The following is a 9,611-nucleotide window of genomic DNA, read 5'->3' on the forward strand; positions in this document are numbered from 1 at the left end:
GTGTATTCTAGCTAATGCCTCTTTAATAGTGTAGTCCGATATATTAAATTAAGCATCCATATTTTGAGGGAAAAAGATGTGTGTGAATAATGTCTATTTTTCGTTTGAGTAAAGTGTAATAATAAGATACATAGACATATTCAATAAAATAATACATCTCAAAAATCGCTAATCTTGTTTATTATTGATGTTAAGATTCATGAATGCTACAACCCTTCATTTAAAAGCTTAAAATAGGAATTTGCATAACAAATATAATCTTTAAAACTGGTGTATAGTAAAATCAACATATCCTTAATATTAATAAAACCTATAGAGCGGGCTTGCTACATAGTTGTTGCATCAGTTATATATTGATCAGCAATTTCGAAATTAACCTTCTAATTTTCAAATACTACTGAATGTATGATACAAATAATGTACCTATCCAGTAGCCTTAACTAAATATCAACACCAGAAAAATTGTTTTCATTGACGATTGTTTTTATTGTTGTTGTCAAATATTAGCCCATAGCATAATTATACTCTTATATTATATAAATAATTGATATGTAAAGTTTAGAGAATCCTTGTACTTTTATATTGTAGGTAATTGATTTCATCAAAGAAACTTTTTTTTTCATATATCCTTGATGATGTGTCCAACTTCTATCATGCTTATCCTTCTAGAACACCATTAATTATAAATGTATTTTAATTTTGTACTTCATGTATACGGGGGAAACACCTAAATTCATAACGTTGGAATAATTGAATCAATGGAAAAATACTGTGCTGATTGTAACAATGGCAGCTAGTAGTACAAATATATGTGTTAAAGTACTTGGAAAATCTTCCGAGTATTGAAGTAATAAATGAAGGGAAGTTGGTCCTCCATGCAAAATGTGCATTTTTGATTTATTCCACTAGAATGTTTAATTCAAAACTTAATTTTCACATATTATTTTAACTCTAGAAAATTTGGATATCACCGTTTGCATTTATTAATGCCAACATCGGTTTGGGAAAATGAAAATATCCAATGAAGCAAGTCTGATAATATCTACAAAATTAATATTTATCAGAATAATGCAAATACTAAGTTCACCTTAAGCGATATTTTCACGGTAGTTGTCTTTTTCTCGAATGATCAGTTTGAACAATACCAAAACATCTTTTAGCTTGGAACTTTGTGTATAACTCGGTAGTGCCATTACCGTGTGCAATATCACGTTAAATACGATATTTAAAATAACCCGGATAGAATTTCCTTTTTGTTATGTTGTACTGTTAGAGCACTGTCATAGTTAAGTGGGCGGTTTGGCGCCTATAAACTAGTTAAGCACCGTCACATTATGTAGTTTATTAGTCAGGAGCTTGTAATGCATTGGTTGTCATTGGTTCCGTGTAATGATATTTTATTTTGCTCATTGTTTTGACATGTAAATTTGTCAGGACGTATTTTTTTCCAATTTAAAGTGTATTATATTTGCCATTTCTGAGTAATTTATAGCTAGATATGTAGTATCGGTTTTTTTTATCATTGTTGAAAGCCCCACAGTGACATATAGTTGTACTGCTGACTTGTTTGGACTCAATGGCAATCATCACACATCTTCTTATTTTGATATCTAATACAATCATGTAAAACAAATTATTTATCACCTATATATTAAGCAACATTACAAAATAAACCTACTATATTTGACAGAACTGAAAGTATGCTCCAAATAGTCACTATAGCATGTATAGTCTAAACAATAATTATTACAAAGACTGTTTACACTGATGATTTCGTTATGTTGATTCTTTAATATATAGTTCAGTGCATCATTGCATATTAAATGCATTATACTATACAGAATATATTACATAAAGAAGTTTGTTTTCATAGATCCTGGATGATATGACAGAATTGTGTCTTGCTTATCTTTCTGGAACTCAATTATATATAAATATATTTTGAGGTCAATAAGTTTACAGGAGAAAAAACAAACGCATTATAATGTTGAAATAGCAACAGGAATTGAAAAGTACTGTGCTGAGTGGAATCATGTCAGCTTTAAGTTTGACAGTATGTCATAAGATTAAGAATCTGCTTTGACAATATATTATGTATGCTTTAAATATGCATTTCTCATTATATTTGCTATTGTTTGAAAGCAGAATATCTGATCATCATTCTTTATTTTAACTCGGGCTTATTTGAAATAATTTAAAAGGTCTTTTCATAGCACACTCATTTTGAAAGGAATCCGAGATGGCCGAGAAAACAACAAACGTTTAAATTCACTTAAATAGCTTTTAGATTGTTTCCCAGTCAATTAAATTTGATTGCATATTTCAACCGGATGTTTTAATTTTGATCAGCGGTCGCTGATTTGATCGCCCAGTAGTCAACACTTCGGTGTTGACATGAATATCAATAATGTTGTCATAGTTTTTCTTATAAATTTCCTGATTACAAAACTTTGAATTTTTCGAAAAACTAAGGTTTTTTTATGCCACTTACAGATTACCTTAACCGTATTTAACACAACTTTTTAAAATTTTGGATCCTCAATGCTCTTCAACTTTGTACTTGTTTGGCTTTATAAAAACTTTGATATGAGCGTCACTGACGAATCTTGTGTAGACGAAACGCCCGTCTGGCGTACTAAATTGTAATTCTGGTCCCTTTGATAATTATCTCAGATGGTGCCATTAAAACAAAATACATATATGGTTTGGCGATATCTGGCCACAGCTTTTATTCATAATATGATAGATTCATATAATATATAATATATATACATGTAGATAGATATGTTGTAGATAGATACTAAGATATGTTGTAGATAGATATATAGACCATAGACTATGTATATGTAGATAGATCTATGGTCGGTTACCCGAAGATAATATGGCAACCAGGTAGATAGATAGATATATGTGAAGATAGATATATATGAAATGCACCGTGGGATACACTGGTGCTTAAAATTTAGAAAACACCGTGGGATACACAAGTGTAGTCTGTATTATCCAAAAACCTAAAATTTCATAGTTAACATTAAGATTCTATGCAGCGAATTCTGCCATTTACGGGAATATAGTTATGATGCTCAAAGTTCAAAAATAAAGTCACTTTTCTCAACAGCAAACGAGTTAACATCATCAGTCAAATCTGTATCACCACTATCACCGACAAAACCTGAAAAATAAATACAAAAGAGCAGTATCTTGTTCAATAAAAAGGAGTGGGAGGGCGGGTTTTCAAGTTTACCGCTTACAAAATTTAAACATCTTGCTTGCTGCGATGAAATTCTAAAAAGGAATAAATGACGTCACAGAATATAACGTCACTCATGTCGGGTAAATCTAAAACCTGAAACACAATCCGTGAGTGGCCCCGGCGATAACTGAATTTAAGTCTATTAACTTAAATTCCATTATCTCAGATGGTGCCATTAAAACAAAATACATATATGGTTTGGCGATATCTGGCCACAGCTTTTATTCATAATATGATAGATTCATATAATATATAATATATATACATGTAGATAGATATGTTGTAGATAGATACTAAGATATGTTGTAGATAGATATATATACCATAGACTATGTATATGTAGATAGATCTATGGTCGGTTACCCGATAATATGGCAACCAGGTAGATAGATAGATATATGTGAAGATAGATATATATGAAATGCACCGTGGGATACACTGGTGCTTAAAATTTAGAAAACACCGTGGGATACACAAGTGTAGTCTGTATTATCCAAAAACCTAAAATTTCATAGTTAACATTAAGATTCTATGCAGCGAATTCTGCCACATTGACGGAGGAAAACAGAGACTCTGTCAACCGCCATAAAAAGGGCGGTTCGCTGCAAAGCTGTGAACCAGATACGAGATAACTTAGATACCGTGGTAGATATTTTTATTTAACGTACAACTTGGTACATATATAGATAGATAGATATTTTACTGAACGTACAACTTGGTCCATATATATGATAATGTCTAGATAGATAAATAGGTATTTTTATTTAACGTACAACTTGGTACATATATATATTAAATAATCTAGATAGATAGATAGATATTATTTAACGTACAACTTGGTACATAATAGATAAATAGATATATTACTGAACGTACAACTTGGTCCATATATATGAAAATGTGTAGATAGATAAATAGATATTTTTTTTTTTTTTTTTTTTTTTATTTTTTTTTTAACGTACAACTTGGTACATACCCATATATATATTAAATAATCTAGATAGATAGATAGATATTATTTAACGTACAACTTGGTGCATATATAGATAGATAGATATTTTACTGAACGTACAACTTGGTCCATATATATGATAATGTCTAGATAGATAAATAGATATTTTTATTTAAAGTACAACTGGTACAGAATATATGTTAAATAATCTAGATGAAGTTTGTGAACAACTGTTCAAAACATATTTACCTACACAAATAAAAATACTTACCAAAACTACAGCAAACCATAAAATAGTTGATTGTATTTGTATATCATAAAATATAGTATATTATAGTATAATATCAACAAATAATATAAAGACGTTTAAGAATTCATTTCATAAGCAGGTTAAGAGTGACAAGTGAAAAACATCCAGTGAAAAAGTTCTGACCTGATCGAATCATAATATCTTATGTAGCAACCCGACAGCTTATTATAAAGGCAATAAATAGTTGTAAATTCTATAGCAGCACCAGTCCAGTTTGCATTGGTCTAAATTGCGACCATCCTTACTTAAGAAAGATGAATTTCACACTCCATCTGGTCATGTTCTACATCTCATTGGCAAAGACCCACTCTAGAACTACCTGTGTCAATACCACTACAAATTTATTAAAATTATGTTGGATCCTTACAGTTTCATTATACATGTATATTCTGAGTTAACGTTTAACATGCTACAAATATGCCACCACAAAAAACATTTCCATCCCTAGACCTAAGTCAACCCCATCTGGAGGATATCAGTCTGCTACAAAAACATACTTACTAAACACAAACAAGTGCTTAACAACATCTAGATACCCTCATAATTAAAAGCATAACAATTCAAATCGTCCCAGCGTTCATGCTAAAGTTACTGAGTTTTAACCTGTACTATAATTTCCACAATAAATAACAACCATAATTTGGAATCAACTGTTGCCCAGCAACCAGTAGGGCCAATCATTTATGCAAAGAAAAGTTCCTCGTAAAGCACCAGCCTAAAATAACAAACAGCACCTAAACATACAGCGTACGATACTCATAAATTGGGCAACTCCTAGAATCCCCCAGGATGAAGATTACAATACATTCTATACTAGTATATATATAAATTAAGCTGTTGACACCTAAATACTAAAGATTTTTAGCAGTGGAGCAGACTGCAAGACAAGCTGTAAATAATTACTTAGTTTGTTCTAGATTTGCTAATATTCCATGTACATACATGTATATATATTTAACTGTGACTGACAATTTAAAAAGTAAAAAAAAACCAAAAACTTGTCAAGATTAAAAGTTGATTACAAGATAAAATCATTGGACCCCTTTTTTCCCTTAATATATATGTATATATATAAAAACAAGAGTGCACACACTGAAATGTCTTGCCTTCTTTACTAATCCTTGATACTATCTTGATAGACCTAAATATAAAGCTTTATTACAACTGTCACATAAACTCAACATTAACCAAGAAAAGGAAACATTGATCAATCAACCATGAAAATGAGGTCAAGGTCATATGAACCATGCCAGGCAGGCATGTACAGCTAACAATTCTTCAATACAACAAATATAGTTGACTTATTGCTTATAAATAAAGAAAAAACAGACCAAAACACACAAACACTTAAAACTTAGCAAATGACTGTGAAAATGAGGTCAAAGTCAAATAAAACCAGTGTAAACGACACGAGGATCATAAAATATGTCCCTACACCAAATATAGTTGACCTAATTCACAAGGTATTAGAAAAATAGACCAAAACTAAAAAACTTAACTTTGACCACTGAACCATAAAAAATAAGGTCAAGGTCAGATGACACCTGTCAGCTAGACATGTACACCTTACAATCATTCCATACACCAATTATAGTAGACATATTGCATATAGTATAAGAAAAACAGACCAAAACACAAAAACTTAACTATAACCATTGAACCATGAAAATGAGGTCAAGGTCAGATGACACCTGTCAACTAGACATGTACACCTTACAATCATTCCATACACCAATTATAGTAGACTTATTGCATATAGTATAAGAAAAACAGACCAAAACACAAAAACTTAACTATAACCATTGAACCATGAAAATGAGGTCAAGGTCAGATGACACCTGTCAGCTAGACATGTACACCTTACAATCATTCCATACACCAATTATAGTAGACTTATTGCATATAGTATAAGAAAAACAGACCAAAACACAAAAACTTAACTATAACCACTGAACCAAGAAAATGAGGTCAAGGTCAGATGACACCTGCCAGTTGGACATGTACACCTTACAGTCCTTCCATACACTGAATATACTAGACCTATTGCTTATAATATCTGAGATATCGACTTGACCACCAAAACTTAACCTTGTTCACTGATCCATGAAATGAGGTCGAGGTCAAGTGAAAACGTCTGACCGACATGAGGACCTGCAAGGTACGCACATACCAAATATAGTTATGCAATTACTTATAATAAGAGAGAATTTAACATTACAAAAAAAATCTTTTTTATTTAACAGGTTATTAAACAAGATAAATATTAATATTATAATGTTATATAAATCGATAGCGTCCTCCATTCAAAAAGTGATAAATACCAAACAACATTTAAAAGTTTCAATGTAATATATTATATAACAATTATATAGAATGTAACCTCATATTTCCAAAAGTTTTTTATTTAAAGCACATGATGTGGCCTCCCATCATTGTATGGCCATAAAAATTTGTAAACGTAACACATTCACTGGGCACATTCAGCAATTTTAAGTTTAGAAACTGAGATCTAAACGTTACACAAATCTTTTCAATCCTACCCATGAGAATAGAAAAAGTTGTCTTAATCTATATAAATAAGTTTGTTATATGTTGGAATCACATGTACATTTTGTACATGAGTTGGTTTAACTTAAAAGTAATATACTGCTTTTAACTAAAAAATCTGACGATTACCTGAAAATTTTTCAACTGAATCATACCAATGCGAAGCTCTAGGGGTAACATAAATATCATCGATGATGATCCAATGTACAAATGTATGTGACCAAAGGAGTTGAGTTAGTGGCGTGATGAGTCGTGAATCCAGTCCAGTCTGGTAACCCATTTGTAAAAAACTGGTGTGGCCTTGTTGTCCAAGTCTCAGGTCCAACTGTTACAATCCTTGGCTGTGTTCTGTGGCCGAGCAAGGTCTCTTCTTGATTTACCCAACATGTGCTACAACTCAACAAAAAGTAAATATTAGTTTCCCCATGCTACAATGTACATACATGTAGCATTGACATAACAAAACCAAATAACTGTACAAAGAAACAATAACAATTAAAAATTTCGTATACTCATACATGTGGTTGTGTCAATAATAGTTACAATAATTTAAAAATAATTCAAAATTAGTATATATACAGATTTATATAAACTAAAATCCATAGTCAGTTGATAGTAACATAGTGTAATATTAGTATATAATTGAGTTATTACGGATTCGTTATTACAACAATATTTCAAGCTGTGGCCTATTGACATATTTGTTGGCTAAATTCTTGATCTAACTGAACTATTCATACCATATCGACCTAGTCTAGTCTAGAGAGTAGTAGTTACTATAAAATGTATACCTTTGTACATGTCACTGATGAATGACTCTTGACAATTTTTAGTACACAAATGTGTAGGTACACGCAAAATGTACAGCCGGATATATACAGATGATAACATTTGCTTAAATCCACCAGCAAGCTAACATTTAGCAATGATTTCTTTTGGCTACTGCTTCTTAACTCCGGGTATGGTCTCTGTTCAAGATTTCCAAGATTTTTGTTTATTTGTGTCGAAAGTTGAACTTTCGGTTATGAACCTGGGTCCTTCGCCCCAAAGAGTACGTCCCTTTACGTTCATATCCTTTCATGGAATATTTTCTGTATATGTGCTTTGAAAGATCTAGATACACAATTACCGATGTATACCCTCTTAAGGAAATTTTACTTTTAATTCGGAAGTTTCGGGAGTTCATTAGATAACACCTGCCCCACAACACATAATCATTAAAGACACGTTACTAACCTGCCTAATCTGTTACAGCGCAAAATACCATTTGTTAGGCTTACCCATAGGCACTTGACGATCTGTCAATACTCAATTTCAAAGTATAAGATATGAGATCAAAGTAATATATAAAAAAAAATTAAAATAAAAACACTCGACGTCGTGCATCTAATTTTATGTAGAAATATACAATGACGCCTGGTAAACATTATTATAATCTGCAAATCTTAGGACAATGTTGCATCTAATTACTCACACTTGTAAAAATTTAATCATTAAAAAATGAAAACGAGTAATCCATTCATGAGACCAATGAATTTGTCATTCAGTCTTTCCATGTGCTCTCCACGTGGCGATGCCATATGGTTAAAAATTGACGATCGATAAAACGAATTCTTTCTAAGATTACTTTTAATCACATTAGAAGCATAAGTCAGGTTATAACCATACAAATTCTTACATGGTTTACTTTACCATTTCAATTTTCAAGTTTACCGCTTACAAAATTTAAACATCTTGCTTGCTGCGATGAAATTCTAAAAAGGAATAAATGACGTCACAGAATATAACGTCACTCATGTCGGGTAAATCTAAAACCTGAAACACAATCCGTGAGTGGCCCCGGCGATAACTGAATTTAAGTCTATTAACTTAAATTCCATTATTGATCAACATAGCGTAGCAATAAGGACGTTTCCATTGTTTCGGATTTTTTAGGTTCTCATCCATACACCGCAAAGATAATCACTAGAAGATAATCGATATTAATTGGTATTTGGTTCCTGGCCTACATGTCTGTTATGACTGGATAACAGGAAAACGATAAACTAATCAAACGGTGGTATTCATAGTTATTTTCATCACGTGTCTGTGTATATCTGATAACTCCAATTTCAAACAATTTACAGATCTTTCTTAACAGTGTGTCCAGATCAGATAATATCAACCCTATATATATTTCAGTAAATCTGAAATAAACATAAAACCAATTGACAAAGTGTGCTTTTTGCCATTTTTAGAAGTCATATCGAAGCCTTTGTAAGACCTCCTCCTTTCTTATTTATCATTATACATCATCATAAGTAATTATATGTATAATGATACAAAGTTGATTATATATATCATAATCGCATGCTTTCATTTCAAAATGAATGAAAAAAGATTTTCTTAAAAGATTTTTTACTAATCATTTGTTTGTGTATGTCTTTTTATGACAGCTTTGAATAACAGACAAAACAATAAAAGACTGAACATATAACAGAATATATCCAAAGGCAAATGAATTGATGAAAGGACATTGTAGTTTTCCTCGATGTTTGATAGATCCAAAC

At 31.3% G+C, this 9,611-nt stretch overlaps 1 long non-coding RNA gene across 1 annotated transcript; it reads right to left on the reverse strand.

The window, feature by feature from the left end:
• Window positions 1-2,699: 2,699 nt before the first annotated feature.
• On the reverse strand, window positions 2,700-8,939 carry LOC143047823 (uncharacterized). Its single transcript, XR_012969668.1, has 2 exons — window positions 7,854-8,939; window positions 2,700-7,452 (listed from the first exon to the last, which is right to left on the reverse strand). It is a non-coding gene; the product is annotated as an uncharacterized LOC143047823 (long non-coding RNA).
• Between the last annotated feature and the right edge of the window lie 672 nt (window positions 8,940-9,611).

Source organism: Mytilus galloprovincialis, chromosome 10 (genome assembly GCF_965363235.1).
Source record: "Mytilus galloprovincialis chromosome 10, xbMytGall1.hap1.1, whole genome shotgun sequence".
NCBI lineage: Eukaryota > Metazoa > Mollusca > Bivalvia > Mytilida > Mytilidae > Mytilus > Mytilus galloprovincialis.